Source organism: Macaca mulatta, chromosome 4, assembly GCF_049350105.2.
Source record: "Macaca mulatta isolate MMU2019108-1 chromosome 4, T2T-MMU8v2.0, whole genome shotgun sequence".
Taxonomy (NCBI): domain Eukaryota; kingdom Metazoa; phylum Chordata; class Mammalia; order Primates; family Cercopithecidae; genus Macaca; species Macaca mulatta.
In genome coordinates, this window is record NC_133409.1 from 108,120,219 (window position 1) to 108,144,519 (window position 24,301).

A 24,301-nucleotide genomic window follows, 5' to 3' on the forward strand; every position below is an offset into this window, starting at 1 on the left:
CCCTATTTTTTAAACATGACAGATGTAGCAATATTAAGAAAAAAATTGATAAATGTATAATGCTGGTTGTATGTGTTATTTAAGTGCATTCAGTTGCTGATCTTTGTTTGCGTTTATTGATGGCAAAAATCAGGCTGCCTCAGTTGTTTCTAGAATTGCACCATGAAAATGTTGCACCATTGGGTCTTGAAGACTCTGAAAATACTGTATTAATTTATTGATGGCCCATACTGGAATGCTGGTTAGACACCTGTGACGTGCTACTCAGAACATTGAGTAAACATTGTAGGGATTGACAGTAAGGACTTCAGAGTCTCTTGGGGAATGCAGAAGAGTTAAAAAATATTATAGCTGTGTTTTAATGGGAGCCAACACTGAGTGCCATGGGAAACAGAGTAATGGATACCAGATTTTAGGGGGAAGGTAGTTAGGAGTGGCTTTTTGAAGAGGTAATGAGAAGCTGAATTCTAACAAGACAAGTAACAGTGTTTTGGGGAGAAAGTGCCTAGCCTAGATCGTAGGCCAAAGGGCCTGGAGTACCAGTGACAAGGACAGGCAGCAGAGAAATTCTAGGCAGAAAAGGGCAGGTCCCCGATAGAAACTCCACCTTTAAGCTGAAAAACCTGAAACCCGTGGCCCAAAGTGAGAACTTCTATCCCTGTTTTCCTGTTTGAATGCTGCCTTTTCCTAAACTACCCATGGCCCGCCCCACCCACCAGCCTGTGCCTATAAAGACCCTAGACTGAGCCAGCAGAAGGGAGAAGCATCTGCATGTCAGGGACTACAGTTGCACGTTAGAGACAGAAGTGGCTTGACTTCAAAGAAACAGTTTGATGGGATAACTTCAGAGAAGAATACAGCCAGAGACAGCCAAACCCAGGAGGAGATTACCTACCCACCCCATCCCCTTTTCAGCACTCCTTCCCACTGAGAGCCACTTTCACTTGCAATAAAACCCCCACATTTACCATCCTTTAATAAAACCCCACTCATTACCATCCTTCAATAAAACCCCCCACATTACCATCCTTCAATAAAACCCCCACATTACCATCCTTCAATTCGTTTGTGTGACCTCATTTTTCCTGGGCGCTGGACAAGAGTTTGGGAGTCACCAGTGCAGATAAAAAAGGCTGTCACACTGGCCCTTTGCCCTTGCTGGTGGAGGGCAGCCGCCTTGCATGGAAAGGCAAAGGGCCCACTGAACTGTTAACACTTAAGCCATCAGCGGTCAGCAGAGCTAAAAGAGTACTGTAACATGTCCTCTGGGACTTCCCGAGTTGCAAGCACCCCACCTGGCTGCTGCTGCTGGGCCTGCACAGAGTTCACTCCTGCCGGCACCCAAAAGCATTCACTCTGGCTCACTCACCTGAGCCAGTACCCACTCCTCTGAGCGTTCCCTCCCACAAGAGGTGGAATGCAGGGGGTCCAAGTGAGTGGAGTCTGATCCTGCCAGGGCTGAAACGGTTCGAGAGCGCACGCGCTCCAGTTCCCACCTTATTCAATTGGGCACTCCCTTCCACGAGGAGTTGAGAGTGGTGGGCTGAGTAAACAAGGCACTCCTGTCACAGGTTTCATGAGGGGTCAGGGAAATATCCTACTTCACCAGGATGAATATCAAAGTACATCTATTGGTAATTGTAAATTGTTATCTCTTTGAAAATAAATCTTTTAAATTCATATTCCTCATATATGTTATCAAAATAAGCTTGGCTGTGCTGATAAATTAATGATACCTAAATTCTCATTTCCTTACATTCTACTCAACTCTCTGCTGGAAAAGTTATTTCCAGTTATTTATTGTGAAAGAATCTTTGGCACCTGTGTGCTCATCAGAAATTATAGTATTCTTACCTATTCTAATTCTTACCTGTTCTTTCAAATTATTTTCCTCAGGCTGAAAATCAGTAGCTTTTGTACATGAATAATAATTCATTTTAAGAGTTAAAAGTGAATATCTGATACTGTATCTTCAGATAACTAAAGCTCTTTGTCCTCAATGATTTCACTATTTGATTAACTTTTATAAATGCTACTCTGTTGAGCACTGCTTTTATACTATCTAATGCCTCCTCTAGAAAAACAAATTTCAAAATCTCAGCTGGAGGTGAGTGTTTGCCTTCATGGTAAACTCATCAGGAGCTTATTGTCTTCATTCTTTTCTTGCTCTTGCTTTTGAATCCATCCTCAAGCAAATCCTTTCCTTTTGTTTGTTTTTTGGTTTGATAGGGCATATTAATGAGACAGATGCAGCAACAGCCTGTCAATATATTTGGAAGAGCTAAAACTTCATTTATGAATTGTTCCTGTCCTAACACATCACATAGTTGCTTTATCTCCATGCATTACCAAAAGAAGCCTCTGACATCCATAATGATCATTTCCAGCTTTGAGCCACATGGTGTACCACCCTTAGCTGTGATCTCTGTTACACAGCTTTCCTTCAGCCTCCCTGTAGATGAAAGGAATTAAAAACAGGAAAATATTAATTGAAATATTTATGCATGTGTTTTAGAATTAATATTAGATAATACTCTAATATTCTTAGGGTAATAATATTCTGGAAACTACTTTTCAAGTCAAACCCATGAAGATATTAATATTTGAATACATTGCTCCAAATAAGCTTTCTTTGTTTTAAAGCATATAATTTCTATTTGAAATATTTTGATGAAATAAAATGCAATGATTTCTCATATAAAGTTAAGAAAGCCAATCGAGTTTTTTGTTAGAAGAATATACAAAATAGCAGTGAAGGTTAAGAAAGCTGGTAGGAGAAAGCTGTGATATTAAGGCACCCCACCTGGCTGCTGCTGCTGGGCCTGCACAGCAGGCCCATTTGCTGATCATATTAATTCTTGTCCAAATGTCTTTCAAACATGAGTGATAGGCCAGAAATGTTTTATAAGAATGGTAAGGGAAGTATAGAAAAATCCTTTCTTTTTTTTTTTTTTTTTTTTTTGAGACAGAGTCTTGCTCTGTCGCCCAGGCTGGGGTGCAGTGGCCGAATCTCAGCTCACTGCAAGCTCCGCCTCCCGGGTTTAGACCATTCTCCTGCCTCAGCCTCCGGAGTAGCTGGGACTACAGGCGCCCGCCACCTCGCCCGGCTAGTTTTTTGTATTTTTTAGTAGAGACGGGGTTTCACCGTGTTAGCCAGGATGGTCTCGATCTCCTGACCTCGTGATCCGCCCGTCTCGGCCTCCCAAAGTGCTGGGATTACAGGCTTGAGCCACCGCGCCCGGCCGAAAAATCCTTTCTGAAATCCCATCCTGTTGTAAGCTTGAGGCACATGTGTCAGCATTGTGGCTAAAACTGCAAATTCTAGAATCAGATTTCTTCAACTCAAATGCTAACTTCAGAAAAGTTACTTAACTTCTCCAAGCCTCAATTTTCCTATCTATAAAATGAGGATTATAATAGGATTGTGAAAACTAAATGAGAGTATTTCAAGTGCATAGCAGGGTATGACACATGGAAAATGTCCAATATGTTAATTATTATTAAAAGATAAATAGACATACTAATTTTCTTACTATACTCAAGATTTTCTACAGAATGACCATGCTGCTTGCCCATTAAAGCCATCAGCATTGTATGACTATGTGTCAGGGTGAGAGTATGTGTATTAGAGGAAAAAGTAGACAGTATCATCCCTATTTTTAAATCATTTCTATGATTTTATATTCAACATTTTTTCTGAGAAATACATTCAATTGTGTTTTTGTTTATGATGTTTATGTCTATAAGTCCAAACTTAATTTAGAAGTTTAGATTTGAGATATTATTTCCAAATTTAGAACAGAACAACAGAAGAGAAAATTAGGTACAAATGTTTTGTACTTCACAAATTATTGCCAGGAGCATATTATAACTATGAAAAGAAAAATTGCATATTAAAAATTTATAACTCAACACGGTAAGGTTCTACATTGCCTAAGTAGTTAATTAATTTACTGAATCAATCTAAAAATACCAAAATTGTTAAATATAAAATATGATTAGTCATTAATTTATTAAAATCAAATTTGAAAAGTTACAATTTTCTCATTTGTTTTAATCTGTATGTTTTAGGCAATGCCTTGCATATTGTATGTACTTAGTAAATAGTTGCTAACTTGAACTGAAATATACAAAATACGTAGAGTAGATTGAATAACAAAACATAGAATAATACTAGCATCCTGTTTAAGATTGAGAGGCTGCTTAGGGAAGGTTTAAAACTGAACTCATATCAGTCCTTGTCTTGTCAAGAGATTTGAATTTTTTTTTTTTTTTTTTTTTTTTTTTTTTTTTTTTTGAGACAGAGTCTCATTCTGTCGCCCAGGCTGGAGTGCAGTGGCGCGATCTCTGCTCACTGCAAGCTCCGCCTCCCGGGTTCACGCCATTCTCCTGCCTCAGCCTCCCGAGAAGCTGAGACTACAGGCGCCCGCCACCACACCCGGCTAATTTTTTTAGATTGTTTTTTTCAGTAGAGACAGGGTTTCACCGTGCTCGCCAGGATGGTCTCGATTTCCTGACCTCGTGATCCGCCCGCCTCGGCCTCCCAAAGTGCTGGGATTACAGGCGTGAGCCACCGCGCCCGGCCTTTTTTTTTTTTTTTTTTTTTTGACAGAGCCTCACTCTGTTGAATAGACTGGAGTGCAGTGGCACCATCTCGGCTCACTGCAAGTTCCGGGTCACCCGGATTCAGGCGATTCTCGTGTCTCAGCCTACTGAGTAGCTGGAACTACAGGCGTGCGCCACCACGACTGGCTAATTTTTTTGTATTTTTAGTAGAGACGAGTTTTTGCCATGTTGACCAGGCTCGTCTCCAACTCCTAAACTCAGTAATCCGCCCACCTCAGCCTCCCAAAGTGCTGTGATTACAGGCATGAGCCACCGTCCCCGGCAGGAGCCACTGCGCCTGGCCGACTAGTGAATTTCTAATTAAACCCAAAGCTAGCTGTATTCAACATGCCTATTTTAGCTTTTAAACAATTAGCTGTGTGCCTTTGATCATGTAATTTAACCTTTCCTGGTTTCTACATTGCTTCAACTGTAAAAGGATGTCGATAATGTCCTGTGTTGTTGGAAACAGCCCGAATCAGGAACAGCTGACAAGGCTTGCCAAACTAGCATATTCCAGGGCTAATTTTTAGCCTTTTGAGTAAAAATCTCAGTGCCCAGGCTTGGGAAGCTACACTGAAAGGAACCCCTATGTGGTTCTTATGCAACCGACCTTTGAGAACCGCTGTTCCTCAAAGTTCCCATGTATGACTGATTGAAGGAAAGGAGTTACTACTTAGCATCAATGAATATGAGTTGAGCTGATGTATTGCCTCTTCTAGGAACAGAATGTAGATATCTAACAATTTTCTAAAAATTATAAAACAGAATAAGAAAAAAATATTTATTTACATAGAAGTAAAAATAAATGATATCGTGTACTAAATTGTTATTTACTGCCTCCAGAATCAAGCAAACAATAATGAAAAACAATATTTTTTATGTGAATAATGTATCACGGGCTTAGAAATTACAGTTTTTCTTAGAACTTAGGCCTAGGCTTACCATACATGTATAACTTGCCTATTATGTCTATATTTTTAGTTTTCAAATCCATACAGAGCACAAAATCTGTGGCTAGGCAATTGTTATAAGCACTTTACACATTTTAATACATTTAATAATCATGCAGATATGCAGCTTTTTTGCTATTATATGAGTTTCCATTTCCAGCACACGTTCATACTGGCTTATCAAAAGAAGAATTAATAGGAAATGTACTTTCTTCACACAGATTTCCTCTTCAAAATTGGAATGTGAGCAAAAGAGTGCTATTCTGTTTGAATTGATTCTATTTGGCTATTTGGCTGCCTTTTAACGGTAAAATTGAAAAGGCTCACACAGAATTTATCTATTATATGTAGAAAAGGAAGCCAAAGATACCAGGGAAAAGTAATTCAGACAGTATTCATCTCAGAATGCATTTTCTAGCAGAAACAAAAAAAATATTGCTGGAATCTTTTAATGCTTCTGTATTTTCAATAATAAATTATTTGAATAATGACTCTATCCAAGATTTTTACATTTTTTTCTTTGCAAAACGGAATATATTGTTACCACTGACTCAGCTCCAGAAAAGATAAAGGAGAATCACTTTTACTCAATGTAGCAAAGGCCTTGGACATAGCTACCAAAAACACTGCACACTTTGTAGGGAATCTGACTACTTTTAAGCAAAGCGTGAAAACTTGAAAATGGAAAAAAAATACATTAGTTTTAAATTAGGTCAAATGATTTTTCGGCTGGCAAGTGTTTCCTAAGTCTCATTATAATAAAAATATATTTGATTTTTCAAAATTTCAGTGTATATGTCTGTAATCATTTTATCAGAGACAAGCTTGCATGTAAGCAGCTCCTGATGCTCAAATTGACATGACACTAAACCAGAGTCTGCAAACCAGCCCCCACCTTTTAGTAGAGACGGGTTTTTCTTCCAGTTCTACTGTCTCACAAGTGTATTGGCTCTTTTGATCATCACTTTATAATTCTCTTTATTCACTGATTTAATAAATGATTATAAACTTAACATATGGTACTATGTTAGACTTAGTAGGTAAAAGAAAAAAAAAAAGGGACATGCTCCACCCCTTCAAAATATTGGACTCTCAATACCCCCAAATTTCTAGAGTTTGTTTTATCTAAAGCAAAGTCCCAATCAAGTTCAAGGAAGATACTATCAAATTCTGGTGCCTGCTGATTTTATTCCTAGCACCAATCTCATGTATAACTATACCCTATGTGTACATATCTCACATGCATTGAAATTAATTACTTTATCCAAATATTGCCCTTATTTTTTGGTGAGAAAATGTCTCAAAAGCAGTCAGTGCTCCTTACTTGCAATTTCTGAGCTACTATTAGTAAAATAAACTATAACCCAATGCCTATTTCTTTGCAGTGTTTACATGTAATTAATATGACCAAATATTTTTAGTGATCTATGAAAGTTTATTATATGTGCTATTAGTCTCTTGCTTGGGCTAATATTTCATCAGTTAAAATACTGCTATTTTAAAGTTAATGATAATAAGAATTAAAGGTTCATTATAGGAGCTTAGGATTTTCACCAAATTTTGAAAAAAAAAAAATTATGCTTAAAGAATAAAGGGAAAATATAGATTTCCTGACTATGGCAGGTTATGGCAAACATAAAGGTCTGAATGGGCTTAAACCACCTGGAGGACCTACCTGATTATACCAGGAACCAGAAATGCTAAGAGGCTCTTTTGAACACAAGTCTTCCTACTCAAAGTAAGGGTCAAAGTCATGGAGCATCAGTGGCTAAAAGCAGGAGGGGGTCTTGACAAGGAGAAGCAGCAGAGGATAAGGAGTCAGGGAAAGCCAAGAAAAACAGAGCAGCTCAAAAATTAAGCTGAACCAAGGTTCAAAACTGACCAAGTTTTTTCTTGATTGAACATGAGTGGGGGATATTGTGTTGTCTGAAAGGTAAAATACTGGGGTAAACAATTTTGGTTCACAGCTCTGTGACCACCGAGTAAGCACTGACTCTGTTAATAATCCCAATAATAAAGGATATTGTCTTACAAAATTTATATAATCATTTATCTCCTCTCACAATGTTTTAAATTCTTAAAATGATACAATACCTAGTTTTCTGGACATTATTCAGAATAATCCACCTTATTTATTCATGCCACCAATAGTCATATTCAAACTCATGCTTTGAGATGAAAAGGTTGTGAAGAGCTACTGAACTCCAAAGATACAAACCTTCAACTTAACAGATGATGAAAGAATTATAATGTTTGCATTCTCTGAAAGCTCTGTTATTTAGCAGATATTTAATACATTCGTAAAGGTCTATGGATTTTAAACTGCATATTTTTAAAAAGTTATTTTGTTAATAAAGATTTTGCAAAAAAAGTCTTCAAGTATTTATCCTCCTATTCCCTAGCATGAAGATTAATAGCCAATTATTTTAAAATTAAGGAACATTCGTTCTTTGAAGATGATGTCCATTTCTCTGCAGCTTATTGATAAAAGCTAAAATGCGGAGCTTCATGCACGCACTAAAACTATAATAATTCTCTCTTGACATACATGTCCCAAATCCTCTAATCATTTTTCTGCCAATTCGTAACTCCAGCAACAAAGTTTTCTCATTTCTAAGAACAAGGAGAAACTAGTCCTCAGACTCTTCTTCCCCAGCCCCATCACCTCACAGAACCATAGAGTGCATTAAGTTTAGACTACTTTTAGTAAAATGATGTATTCTTATATTACTGTTACCGGAAAGGTGTCCTGATCCAGACCCCAAGACAGGGTTCTCAGATCTCACGCCAGAAAGAATTCCAGTCAAATCCATAGAGTAAAGGGAAAGCAAGTTTATTAAGAAAGTAAAGGAATAAAAGAATGGCTACTCCATAGGCAGAGCAGTAATGTGAGCTGCTCAGCTACTTATTTTTATGGTTATTTCTTGATTATATGCTAAACAAAGGGTGGATTATTCGTGAGTTTTCCAGGAAAGGGGTGGGCAATTCAAGGAACTGAGGGGTCCTCTCCTTTTTGGACCATATGGAGTAACTCCTGGACGTTGTCATGGTGTTTGTAAACTTTCGTGGCACTGGTGGGAGTGTCTTTTATCATGCTAATGCATTATAATTAGCGTATAATGAGCAGTGAGGAAGACCAGAGGTCACTTTCATCACCATCTTGGTTTTGGTGGGTTTTGGCCAGATTTTTTTCTTTCTTTTTTTTTTTTTTTTTTTACTACAATGTGTTTTATCAGCAAGGTCTTTGTGATCTGTATTTTGTGCTGACTTTTTATATCACCCTGTGACTAAGAATGCCTAACCTCCTGTGAATACAAACCAGTAGGTCTTTGCCTTATTTTACCCAGCCCCTATTCAAACATGGAGTCGCTCTGGTTTAAACACCTCTGACATTACTACATTCTTTTCTTAATTTTTTAAGTATTTCATTAATCCCCCCCTGAGAACAACACGGCCAGATCCAGAGGTGAGGCTGACTTCACTAGCCTCCAGGGATCCACAGACTTGGCAGGAATATAGGTATCAGTGAAGCTCACATTTGACTTGAACTTTCTTTGACTCCTGCATTTGTAGCCTGTGGCACTTCTGCTCCTCAGAAGTTCTATAACTCACCAAATTCTCTGTTAGTGTTCATCTGAAATAAACAGAAACCTCAATTCAAACTGGATGAAATATATAAATATACATAACAAGATGCCCCAACTAGGTTGGATTTCAGGTTTGATTCAGCAGCTGAACAACGTCTTCAAGAACCCAGGTTCTTTTCATCTCTCCATTCTCTTATCCCCAGAGTCAAATTCAAACAGCTTGTGGTTAGAAGTTGGCCGTGAGCAGCAACCACTACATAGTTTCTTATTCAAGGCCAGTGAGGGAGAAGTAGACTTCCTTCCATTTAAGAATGATGAAGAATTTTCCCAGATGCCTTCAGAAAACTTCTTGCATCTGTGCTTAGCCCTTTACACGAACTCCCTCATTTATTTCCACAACTAGCCTATTAAATAGGTACTATTTCTATTCTTCATCTTGCAAATGAGGACACTGAGGCTAAAGAGGTTAAGTATCTTGTTTAAGGTTGCCTAGCCAGTACCGGAAAGGAAGTCCCAACACCAAAACACTACAAATGGAGACGGATTCTTGCATACAGATTGAAACTAAAAACATGTAGTTTTTTTACTGAATAACTGACATTATTTTCCGAAAAATAATGTCATAAACAGATACAGTAGTAATAGTAGTACTATTGCTTAGCTGCATTACATATGACACAAGGAGTTTTTTTTGAATCCACCTTATGGAAGCTAAACATTCTTTCAAAATATCTTTTCTATGAGAAAGCACATTCTTATGTTCAAAAAGAGAGAACATGGAATAAAGTGTGATGTCAGAGGTTAAAAAACTACACACTAGGTTGAAAAAAAATTGAAATTGCTTAAAGGTAACTAAAAAATACATGGACTTAAAAAACTATCTGGTTCATTGTTGGTCATATTTAGGTGAATTATTGGTTATTTGGTAACAAAAGTTGGCGGGAAGAGTTTATCCACCTTTTTAAATTTTAGAATGTATTTGAAGACAAGTAGCTATAAAGAGAGTAAGTGGGATACACACTGAGTGAAAAACAAAACCAATAAAGAAATTAATTACAAAAAAAGAATGGCAGGAGTACAATTAAAAAGAAATGCAATAGTTATGCAGTCTAAAAGACTGATTGACAAATGAATTAAATAATTATTTTAATGAGAAAAAATATTTTTACAGATATTGTGTCCACACTGAATTTTGATAGGATAGCATGAGAAAGGAATTTACAAGAACCAAAATGGTAACATTAAAACAAGGATGAAATTTGTCTAGTAATAGCTTCAGGGAGAAAGGGATAAATTACAGAAATTTCCTGAAGGGCAAAGTAAATTTTTAGCCAAGTAAGATGAAAGAAAAATGATCAAAGGTTGCCCCTGATTTGCTTGCTTAAAGGAAATTACAATAAAGGGTGGGAAAGATGAGAAGAGAAACTGAGTGGAATTTTTTTTCCATTCGTGGACATTCAGAAATACCACCTTGTTCATGTGACAGCTGAGGAAAAACAGGTTAAATCTATAAGGATAGAATTAATGTAGGCCATGTAAAATGGTGATTAAAGCAAATCAAATGATGGAAAATTACAATCTTCAGTTTAAAAGATTCAATTTAAAAACTTCAGAGTGAAAAATCAGCTGTCAAAAATAGGAAACCAGATTAAAGAATATCAGAGAAAGAAGACAATAGGAGAATAGTAGAGATGACAAAAACTACAGAAGTTTTTTATCTTTATGTTTAAGAAAAAATACAAAGGTACTAAAAAATAACTCTAAAATTCTGTCAGAATTTTAGTCCAAATATTTTAAATCAGAATAGTTGAGGTTATTATTTATTAAATTTGTTTCTAAAGCCCTTTCTATAACAACACAGAACTTGTGCAGAGTAGCATCTTTAAAAGTAATAGTAATATAATATTTACTATTAAAATAAAGAAAACTTCTTTCTTGCTCAATAAAATTTTTCTTTGAAGAAAGAAGATGTTATACCTGTGCCCCAGTGTATAGATTCTTTACATTTAAGTCAATCAAGTTGCGTCAGTTAAAATTTTCTTTGAAAGTTATTGCTTATGGCATCTAGTTTGTATTAAATCTTGTCATCTTAAATAAAATTTTCAAAGATCAGATAAATATTACATCATTTCAGATTGAAAACATAGTACTAAAATGGTCTAAAATATATTTTTACAGGGAAATGGAAACTCAGGTCTATGGTATTTTATGAGTTTAGCCTTTAATGGTCAACTTTATTAGATTGATAGGAAAATATACTCTGACAAACCTTCCAGAAATGATTATGGATTTGATATGTCATATTGGTTGCATATTCCAATATTCCACACAAGTTATTAACAGAAGCCTAGAATGTAATATGTAATATTGCCAAAGTACTGCTTCAGTGATTTTTTTCATATAATTTTATGAACTGTAAAGTAAAAATGATACTTTATCGGCTCTTTCTCAACATTAATGTAGGAATTTGGGGAGGGGAATATCAGAAAACACAATTTAAATGTAGTATTACAATAGCTAAAATTTGCAAGAACTAGAGATACTGAATATTTAATTGGTTAGAATCAGTTATTTGTTTATAATGGTAATAATTACAACTTTACTTTTGAAATACATAGAGAGATCTCATATAATAGTATTCATATTCATATATATATGAGATACATATCTCTCTAGTTAAATAGCTAGAGATAGATAGATAGATAGATAGATAGATAGATAGATAGATAGACAGACAGACAGACAGATCAATCTCAGTTTTAGAAATGAGATCTTGCTGTGTTGCCCAGGCTGGTCCCGAACTCCTAGCCTCAAGCAATCTTCCCACTTCAGCCTTCTAAAATGTTGGAATTACAAACATGAGCCATTGGTGATAACTTTTTAAAAATAAATCTGTACTTTCCATTTTTCATATTGGCCCTCTTTCCCCCAAATTATTATCTTACTTGTTTTACACATAGGAAATTAACTGTGAATTAATTTGCCCAAGGTCATTCATTCATGTTCAAATTGAACAACCAATATGGTTTGCAAAACAATCTGCTCAGGGAATAAATTAAAAACACACCTCAGGGAGGCCGAGATGGGCGGATCACGAGGTCAGGAGATCGAGACCATCCTGGCTAACACAGTGAAACCCCGTCTCTACTAAAAAATACAAAAAACTAGCCGGGCGAGGTGGCGGGCGCCGGTAGTCCCAGCTACTCAGAAGGCTGAGGCAGGAGAATGGCGTAAACCCGGGAGGCAGAGCTTGCAGTGAGCTGAGATCCGGCCACTGCACTCCAGCCGGGGCGACAGAGCGAGACTCCGTCTCGAAGAAAAAAAAAAACATACCTCAATAGACATGAAAGTTCACAGTTTAATTATATACACATATCCATAGCTGCTTCTACACAAATTATTTAGTCACCTCATCAGAGTGGTTACTCCGAAAGTAAGAAAACTGAGAGCCATTTTCAATTGTCATTTTAACAGCATGCTCCTGAGAAATTCCATTTGTAATAGCATTTCCTAAATTAATGGACGGTCACAGTGTCCTGATGAGCGCCAACATATCTATGTATGCTTATAACGGCATTTTTAAGGTTGTATAAAAACTTGAAAGTGCTACGATAGAGAATGTTTAAGGCCACACGCAGTGACTCATGCCTGCAATCCCAGCACTTTAGCAGGCAGAGGCAGGTGGATCTCTTGAAGAAACGAGTTTGAAACCAGCCTAGCCAACATGACAAAACCTTGTCTCTACTAAAAATACCAAAAAATAGCCGGGTGTGATGGCTTATGTCTGTAATTCCAGCTACTCCAGAGGCTGAGACAGGACAATCACTTGAATCTAGGAGGCAGAGGTTGCCGTGATCCAAGATTGCACCACTGCACTCCAGCATGGGCAACAGAGCGAGAGACTGTCTCAAAAAACAAACAAAACAAAACAAAACAAAACAAAACAAAAAAACAGAGAATGGTTAAATACATTATGAGATCTAAACCATGGCTTATTATTGTACAATTTAAGATGATTTAAACATCTTTTTTTACATGAAAAAATCTATTAGAATGAAATATTTTAAGTGAAAAGTAGGACTACAAAGTAGACATACAACATGACCTAAATCATGTTAAAATTTACATGCATAGATAATAATAGAAACACATTCCAATGTTAATGGTAGCTTATTTATCAGCAGCAATTATGGATAATCATCACTTTCGTATCCGTATTTGTCTTGATTTCCAAATTGCATCTAATGGGCACACATTTGATTTATAATTAAAAATACATAATACTTTTAAAAATGACTATTGCTCTTGATGTAAATTTTACTAGTAATTATATTTGGAATAAGTCATTTCTGTAACTATACATAATTTCAATTCCTCCTGACTGTGGAAATTGAAAGGTGATATCAAAGGAAGCCATAATTGTTGTTATTTTCTATAAAATCATCTTATACTTTAATGCTTCTTGGGTACTTTCAAAAAGCATGGGTCTTTATAAAGTCCGTGAAACATGGCATGAGTGATGTGCAAACAGAAACGGAAATGTGTTTAGTACCCAGAGAATACAGAAATTGTTCATGCTCTCATTACCTGGAGTTTCTTACATGGTACACCTTGAAATATGAGTCTTGTTTCAAGTAAACAAGGGAGGAATTTCTGCTTTAAAATTAGACCAATGGAACAGAACAGAGGTCTCAGAAATAACACCATATATCTACAACCAACTGATCTTCGACAAACCTGACACAAACAAGAAATGGGAAAAAGATTCCCTATTTAATAAACGGTGTTGGGAAAACTGGCTAGCCATATGCAGAAAGCTAAAACTGGACCCCTTCCTTACACCTTATACAAAAATTAACTCAAGATGGATCAAAGACTTAAACTTAAGACCTAGGACCATAAAAACCCTAGAAGGAAATCTGGGCAATACCATTCAGGACTTAGGCATGGGCAAATACTTCATGTCTAAAACACCAAAAGCAATGAAAACAAATCCAAAATTGACAAATGGGAACTAATTAAACTAAAGAGCTTCTGTCCAGCAAAAGAAACTATCATCAGAGTGAACAGGCAACCTATAGAATGGGAGAAAAGTTTTGCAATCTATCCATCTGATAAAGGGCTAATATCCAGAATCTACAAATAACTTAAACAAATTTACAAGAAAAAAATAAACAATCCCATCAAAAAGTGGGCAAAGGATATGAACAGACACTTCTCAAAAGAAGACATTTATGAAGCCAACAGATATATGAAAAAATGCTCATCATCACTGGTCATTAGATAAATGCAAATCAAAACCACAATGAGATACCATCTCATGCCAGTTAGAATGACGATCACTAAAATTTCAGGCGACGATGGATACTGGAGAGGATGTGGAGAAATGGGAATGCTTTTATACTGTTGGTGGGAGTGTAAATCAGTTCAACCATTGGGGAAGACAGTGTGGTGATTCCTCAAGGATCTAGAAGTAGAAATACCATTTGACCTAGCAATCCCATTACTGGGTATATACCCAAAGGATTATAAATCATTCTACTATAAAGACACATGCACAGGTATGTTTATTGCGGCACTGTTCACAATAGCAAATACTTGGAACCAACCCAAACGTCCATCAATAATAGACTGGACAAAGAAAATGTGGCACATATACACCATGGAATACTATGCAGTCATAAAAACGGATGAGTTCATGACCTTTGCAGTGATATGGATGAAGCTGGAAACCATCTTTGTCAGCAAACTGTCACAAGAACAGAAAACTAAACACCGCATGTTCTCACTCATAAGTGGGAGTTGAACAATGAGAACACATGGACATAAGGAGGGGAACATCACATACCAGGGACTGTCAGGGGTTGGTGAGCTAGGGGCGGGATAGCATTAGGAGAAATACCTAATGTCAGTGACAGGTTGATGGGTGCAGCAAACCACCATGCCACGTGTATATCTATGTAACAAAACTGCACGTTCTGCACATGTCTCCCAGAACTTGAAGTATGATAAAAAAAATTCACACAATGAAAGAGATTTCAAAGTCTTTGGGACAATGTCAATGATTAGAAAACATAGGATACCTGAGTGTATACAAGAAATTGAGTAAAAATTTATTCCTCTCTGCAAAAGAGGAATAAATTTTATATTATTGTGGATTCATTATGAATGTCGACTTGAGAATGTCTTAATTATATATCAAGATTCCTCAAGATTAGTTTTGTAATGCTGACATACAAATTACCACAAACATGATGGATTAAAATAACAGAAATTTATTTTCTCACAGTTCTGGGAGGCTAGAAGTTTAATCGAGTTGTTGGCAGCACCAGGATTCCTCTTTAGGCTCTAGGGAAGAATCTTACCTTGCCTCTTACTAGTTTCCGATTGTTACTAGCAACACCTTCATCACTTTAATTTCTGCCTCCTTTTTCGCGTGGCTATCTTCCCTCTGTGACTGTCTGTCTAAATTTATTTCTTCTTACATGAACATCTCTTGTAAGGACATCATTGGATTTGTTCCCACTCTACCAGGGATTTTAACTTCAACATATTTTTTGAGGAGAGACACAATCAAAGCACAACACACTCTCTCTTCTGTCTTTTCTTCCTTCTTTTTCTCTTCCCTTTCTTCTTTCTTTCCTTCCTTCAACAAATGAAACACTTTCTTCTCTTGTCCTTGAGGCTGATCTCAAGATGTATTTACACAGCATTGGCCACTCCCTGTCAGTCTCCTTGCTGGCTCCTCCTTTTTTATTCAACCTGTAAAGTTTACTAAGCCCAGTACTTGATCCTGGGCTTGCATGCCTTTATAATCGTTACATTTTCCCTAGGTTATTGAATCAATTTCCAGGCTCTAAATACCATGTACAAACTCTTGTATTTTGGAATTCCTTGGGCCTTGGTACCAGGCCATCTTACTACACACTCCAGTGCACTTACTATGCATCTCTTTACTATGCACTCATTCTTTGGGTGGTATTATTCACTTTAGGCTTTCAAATATTATTTACAAGTAGAAAATTTTTATAGCTGGCAATCTCCTTCCTATTTTCTGAACTCTAATCCCTTTTCCCACATGCCTATAGATCCTCTCCATTTGATATCTCACAGGCATCTCAAAATAAACATGCCCAGAATTCATTGCAAAGAGCTCTTCCTCCCACTCCTAAGAGAATCTTTCCTTTAGTGTTTCTCATCTCAGGAATGGCCCTAACTTTATTCAGTTGCTGATGGTAGTGATTTATCTCAAATAATTTAGATTTTAAGCCCATTTCCCTTGATTTGCTCCCAAATATTAGTGGAGAAAAAAAAAAAAAAAAAAAAACTCCCAAAGGAGACTGAAAACAGGGGCCAAGGAGTAAGAGGATGGAGAGTCACAGGAGCAAAGGGAAAAAATGTCTTAAGAAGAGCTTTGCCAGTGGTTTGAAAGGTGACACATTTCTTACAATGAAAAATATAGTTTCCATTAAACAGAACAACATCAAATTCACTGATGACTTTAGGACAGTGGTGTCCAATCTTCTGCCTTCCCTGGGCCACATTGGAAGAAGAAGAATTGTTTGGGGCTACACATAAAATACACTAACAGAAGTGATACCTGATGAGCTGAAAAAAAAAAAAAAAAAAAAGGCAAAAAAAATTTATAATGTTTTAAGAACGTCTACAAATTTGTGTTGGGCCTCATTTGAAACCATCCTGGGCTGCATGTGGCCTGTGGGCTGTGGGTTGGACAAGCTTGCTTTATCAAATGGGCCTTTAATGGAGATGTTGCCAAAGAAAGCACTGAGGCATAAATGGAGGATGAGAAAGAGAGGAATGGCAAATTAGGTCAACTCTTTGGAGAGAAGCATGGCCGTGAAGGCAATAAAAGAAACAGGATGGTTGCTTGACAGTGTTATGATGTGCAAAGATAGATTTGCTGCTTCATTAATTTGTTTATTAATTTGTATTATTTTTTAATTGAAAGAGAGCATATTTTAATGTTAATAGGAGAGTCCCATTACAGCTTTATCAGAGATGGGGAAACAGCACACTCAATGAAACAAAATCTCTAAGAATATAAATTGGGATGAAATCTCTAAGAATATAGATTGGGATGAAATTTATCATATATTCTAAGAATATATGATAAACCTGATTCCTGGTAGAAAGACTTTCACCTCTGAGATTAAAATAGGTTATCTTCCCCTGAAATACTTTCTAGTACAAATAAATTTGTGGGTTAAGTGATGAGAAAATAGAAGAGTAAATTGTTGATGCCTTCTGTTTTTGCTGGAAATAAATGGGAAGATCTTCACTGAAAGTGAATTGATGGGGGTGAGGCATGATTTCTCTGGGGAGTGAAGAGGATGGGAAATATTTTCCATAGAGATTAGGAGAATGACCTGACTAGAGAAGCATGGAAGAGAATCTGGCAGTCTTGGGGGCCAAACTGCAATTGATAATCAAAAATTTAGGATAATAATAATATGCTTGCTGGTTTAATATGTTGCTCTTATGTAGATTGCCAATATATTGATAAAGAAGCTGGAGATGTGGTTGTCATCTAGGGCAGTCAGCTGGTGGCTGCTGGGGACATTACATTACAACATGGCATTGGCCTTGGTGAATGCACCACACGTTAGAGGCTGGATCACTGCTAAGCAGAATTAGAACTCTGATCTATCAGACTCTGAAAGGTCATCTTTTAGGGGCAAATCTATGTTACTCAGACTCATAAGACATAATGTGTATGAAAATTTATTAATGACTGAAAATTTATTATTTTACAATTATTGACAACCAGTAACTTAAAATCACAATGGCAATTTATTAATTTATAATTCTTTGTAGAATTACAATGCCCACACTAGCATGATTCTCACTTTTTTCTCAATGCCCCGAACACTAGATTATAATGAAATAGTGGTTTTATAAACATGAAATTAAAGTGAAGGGAATTAGTAAAGAAATTATACACTTGATTACACAGAATATATAATAGCCTTAAAAACAGTTTTTAGCTAGGAGGACGGAGATGTCAGATACATTGGGCCCGGACACCTTATTTTTGGGCAGTGATAGGCTGTGTACAGCCAATGCAGGGACTCTACCTCATCTCTTTTTTAGCTTTCTTCACCTCTTTTTTTCACTCTCCTAACACATGACTTGTTTTTTTCTATAGGCTTATGTTGGCCTGGGACCCATTAAGTTACATTCAGTGCCTTCACATATCTCTGCTTTATTTCATTACAGGCAAATTCATAATTAATTTCCTCATGACAATCTTAAGTATTCTTTCCATGTTTTTGAAATAGATTGCCAAATCATATCAATCTTATCTACACTTTAACAAAATTAGTTTATATTCAGATACTTCATTAACACAATAGAATTAAGAAATACCAGAATTTCTTAGTTTTCCCCTGATTTTATAAGTTCGTTATTTTTAGTTTGTGACCAATTTATGAAAAGAAAGGTGGTAAGAATATCTTAAAATTTACAAGTGATATACGAAGATTAAGTTAAATGGTTTTCTTTAACATTTATCAGCAACTTGTAGAGAAAATTTGCAAGTCATAGCTTACTGCTTATTAGCCGAGTTTACACAAAGTAAACACACAGTACTTTTTTAAAAAAAAATCTTAAAAGTTATTTATTCATCTGAATTACCTTACAAGTTTATTATTTTTTCTCAGAGAATGAAGAATTTTAGCTTGGATATTTAATAAAACATTGGTGCATTTAATAGAATGATATTTTAACATTTTAATGATTGTATAAACTTTATTCCAGGAATTAAAAATATGGCAAAATACTATTATATACTTAATTTTAACTCAGTAAATATTTACTAAGGTTGCCTGCATGCAAATCTGATAATATGTATAGAAGATTAGGAATTACATGTTCTATTCCAACGATATTAATGCTCTTAGATACATGCCCAGGGGGTCCCTGTCCTGGGGCCAGTGCTATGGAAAACCTTCTCCTTCTCTCTTCAGGCAGTGACACCCAGGACTTTTAACTAAACTTTTAGCTTTAGTTTTAGCTAAAGAACAAATCATGTCCCGTTAATTAGCTTGGCTTACGCAAAGTAAACATGCAGTACTTTTAACTATAGCTTTAATCATTTTTAAATGAAGTGTGATTATTTATACAACATTTATCGTTTGAGTTTTACAAATTGTAGAACTAAAATGCTGAGTCAAGAAAAACTGATTTTTTCCCTCAGTTTCTCAAGCAAGTTCTATCCAAAGTATTTTCAAAAATCCACTTTAAGACATTTAGTTGCCATAGGAATATGCAAAAAACGAAGTCACCAATCTTATCAGTACACATATTTTTAAAGTCTTTTGAAAAAGTTGAAAGGACTTTTCTGTTAGTCTTAATCTTACTCTGATGCTTAAATCTATCCAGATTTTCTTATACTTCAACTATTTCTTTCCTAGATAGATGCTAAAAGATTGTTAAACGGAAATAATATATTGAATATACTCATCTAGAGGCCACCAGGAGTCCTAATTTCTGATCTTCTATAAACCAATTGTTATAAGTAAAGCTAGAAGTCAGTTGGGCTCCATTTCTACCAGTGTCCTCAATATTAAGTGTTTACACTGTGCTACCTTAAGAATAGTAATATAATTATGACAGAAATGATGCCAATAACAATGTTTGAATATTTGTCCCCTCCAAAACTCATGTTGAAATTTAATCCCTAATGTGGCCATATTGAAAGGTCAGAGCCTTTAGGGGTGATTAGATCGTGAGGGCTCTGCCTTCATGAACTGATTAATCCATTCAATTCATGAATGAATGGATTCACGGGTTAATGAATTAAAGGATTATAATGGGAGGTAAACTTGTTGCTTTAAAGGAAGACAAAGAGAGACCTAGGCTAGTGTGTTAGCATACTCGGCCTCCTTACCAAGTGATACCCTGCACCACCTCAGGACTCTTCTGAGAATCCCCACCAGCAAGAAGGCTCTCACCTTGACATAGGACTTCTCAGCCTACATCACTGCAAGAAATAAATTTCTTTTCTTTGTAAGTTACCAAGTTTTAGATATTCTGTTATAAGCAACAGAAAATTGACTCAAACACTACTTTTTCAATGAGTCCCTGTGTATCAGTAATTTTCCTTATATTGTTTCTCCTAATTCCATTTAATCTTCAAAGTAAACCTCTCAGCAATAAAATTGCAGGATAGGTCCTACGCTGGTCTAAGACCTGTTAGCAGGACTCCTAGAGACTTCTGGGTACATTTTCATCATTGTGGATTCACACCTAGGGGTTTTTATATCTACTTCCACCTGGCTCTGTTAGTCTAGGGAGGCTGATAATAAATCATAAGAATTTCATTTAAACTTAACGTATATCATAAATTAAATAATTCTGTGATCAACAGGGAGCACCTGGCTCAAGTAAAAGGGTTGCCAGCGTGTTTTTAGGCAAGGCTACTTGAAGGGTGACCTAGTCTTACATACATAAAGCTGCATATCTTCAGTAACATTTAGGCTTCATGAATTTTTGATGCTACCTCACTTCCTCACTGTATAATCAACCATAAATATGCACCCTACCACCAATTCCACCAACTCCACTTTGTCTCCCATCCTACCTCTGGGGTGAAGCTCTTCTTCTACCCTGAATGATGTTTATCTGCCTTGTATCCTCACCATATTGACTTCCTTCTATATCCTTTAGATAAGAACATCTTATATGATTTGCCCAAATGTTTTCCCTAGGTCTTTCCATTGATCTGAACTTACTTTCACCATGTGTTTATAGAGTGGTCACAGATCATTACTATTCCTTTTTCATTAATTAAAGGAAAAAGACACTGAAGGGGAACATGGTTGAGTAAAGTTACAGTGCCATCTAGCATCCAAACACAGGTCTGTGTGTTTTAAATACAATATACCCTACATTTTATTATGACCCCAATGAGATATGACACTGGCCATGGAAACTAAGGGATCATTCTAAGTAATGCATCACATTCTAAACTAACACTCACAGCACTGAACCAATAGTTGAATAAGATAAAATTTTTAATCCCTGGGGCACACTGGCAAAATCTAGAAACATTATTTGATTGTTATGACTTGCAGGGGTGAGGATGCTACTGGAAACTAGTGGATCAAGACTAGAGATGTTGCTAAACCTCCTACAATACACAGAATAGCCCCTCACAACAAAGATATATCAATAAACCAAAATATCAATAATATCAAGGTTGACGAATGCTACTTTAAGCTCATTGGTTCTCTGTGAAATAGTACAATACTTTGACTATTTGGAAGACAGGTGTGCTTTATCTCTGACCACTCCCCACCTGTCCATCTGGACATCTCTGCTACATGCACTATGCTGTCTCATTTACTGATTTCTCTGAAACTGTTAGAGGATGCTCATTTAAAAGTATTCACCTTCATGTATTGAATGTTTATTCCTTTAGTCTTTAGTTATTCAAATATTTTTAAAAGTGAGCACCCTAAATAATTACATGATTACAAATTTATTTCCCAAAGCCCTCAAGAATTATATGGAGCGGGTGGGGGGGGGGAGATGAGAATTCTGATTCAACTCATTTTTGTCAGTATAAAATCTGAAGCTGTTCACATACTTTAAACATGTAACAATAATTTGTAACACATAAAAAGAAATCACAAAAGTGCATTTCTGTGTTTAACATAAGAAAACTACTTTTAGAGATGAAAAATGAGAAGAAACATACAGAAGTATATGGACAGCATACTGTATTAGTTTGTTTTCATGCTACTGATGAAGACATACTAGAGACTGGGTAATTTATAAAGAAAAAGAGGTTTAATGGACTCACAGTTCCACATTGCTGAGGAGGCCTCACTATCATGGTGGAAGGCAAAGTAGGAGCAAAGTCACATCTTACATGGCAGCAGACAAGAGAGAGAGCATGTGCAGCAGAACTCCCCTTTGTAAAACCATCAGACCTCTGAGACTTATTCACTATTACAAGAACAGCACAGGAAAGACCCGCCTTCATGATTCAGTTACCTCCCACTGGGTCGCTCCCACAACACATGGGAATTATGGTAGCTACAATATGAGATTTGGGTGGGGATACAGCCAAACCATATCAAGTACAAAAACAAGCAAAGGTAAAGAAGAATTCTACCCTTGCAGAAAAACAGAGGTAAAAAGTTTCCAGCCTCAGCAACAACAACCACCAAACAACCCAATGAAAATATTGGCAAAAGACCTGAGGAGATATTTCTTCAAAGAAGATATAGGAATGGCCAATAAACACATGAAAAGATGCTCAACATCAGAGGTAATTAGGGTAATGCAAATTAAAACTATAATAAGATACCACCTCACACCCATTAAAATGACCATATATATGTATCAACAACAAATAAACAAAAAATTACAAATGTTGGCAAGTATATGAAGAAATCAGAATCTTTGTGCATTGCTGGTGGGACTGTAAAATGGTATAGCCACTGTGGAAAACAGTAGTGTAGTTCCTCAAAAATTAAACATAAAATTACTATATGATCTTTATGGCTATAGGCACAAAATAATTGAAAGTGGGGACTCCAACAGATAGTTGTACAACCATATTCATAGCAGCATTATTCAGAATAGCCAAAAGGTAGAAGCAACCCAAGTGTCTGTCAATGAATAGATAGACAAAATGCAATATATACATATGTAATGAGTATTATTCATGCTTAAAAATAAGAAAATTCTAACATATGTTACAATGTGAATGAACCTTGAAGACATCGTGCTAAGTTAAATAAGCCAGTCACAAAGAGGCAAATACTGCATGATTACACTTTTATAAGGTATGTAGAATAGACAAATTCATATAGATAAAGTGAAATGGCAGTTGCCAGGGGTTAGTGGGAAGGGGAAACAGAAAATTGTTGTCAATGTGTATAGAATTTCAGTTTGAGAGTATGAAAAAGTTCTGGAGATAGATAGTGGTAATGGTTTAACTATAATGTGAATGTACTTAATGCCACTGAACTGTACTTAAAATAGTTAAAGTGGCACATTTTATGGTACACATATTTTATCATAAAAAGGTTTCCAGTCCAACGGGAAACAAACAAAATATCTATCAACACTCAAATGCATCAATAAATTGTGGTATATTCATACAGTGGAATACCATACAGCTACAAAGCAACAGCCTGAAGAGATTTCAGACATAATGTTGAATTAAAGAAGCCAAAGAGTAGGATTCCATTTATGTGAAGAAGATCAGGCAAAACCAATCTACAGTTGTAGTAGAAATTAGAATAATGCTTACCTTTGTGGCAGCTATTGACTGACAAGGGGTATGAGGGAGCCTCCTAGTGGCTGGAAATGAGTGACATCTAGATCTAGGTAGTGGTTGCAGGGTATCAACATATGTAAATATTTACTGAGCTGTAGGTTTGAAACCTGTGCATTTTATGGTGTGTTTATACCTAAACTTAAATTATTAAAATTCCCATGCAAAGCTGAGGACCTAAGTCAGTTTTACTTCCTGTAAAACAGAGTTGATTGGTATTCTTATATTCCTGAAGTCAGAAAAAGACTACAGTTGAATTTGCCTGCTGCAGTAATTAAAATAAAGCTGCTGATCTGTGGAGGCCAGAGTAAAGCCAGGATGTGGTGGTGCAGGAAGAAGTAGACATTACTTGAGGCATGCACTGGGTTGTTATTCCACCAGCTTGGTGATTGATTGGCAGTAACCCCAATGTCATTACTGGTGGTTGCCCTGGCCCAACAATATAAGTTCTGTGGAAGGAGAGATATAATTTAAAACTTTAATGTGTTTTTCCCTTTCTGAGTAATGACCTCCTATCAGTTTATCCCAGGAATCATTTTGTACAAGCTGGGGAAATGGTGATGGAAGTGGTTAGAGATTAGAATTTGTTCGGGAGGATTGCTATGAAAAAGAGGTAATAGCTTCTGTAACTCAAAGTAGTTTTATCCAATAAAAAAGTAGCCTTGCAGGCAAGCTTATTATCTTAAGAAAGAATATTCCAAATTATACAATTATGCCATATCCCAATTTTCCATCTCCAAGTATTTGGTACATGAAGGGAGATGGGGGAAGATATATACTGTGTAAGGAGGAGGAGAATGAAGTCAATTCCAGATATTACATGCCAAAGGAAGAGCATCATAACA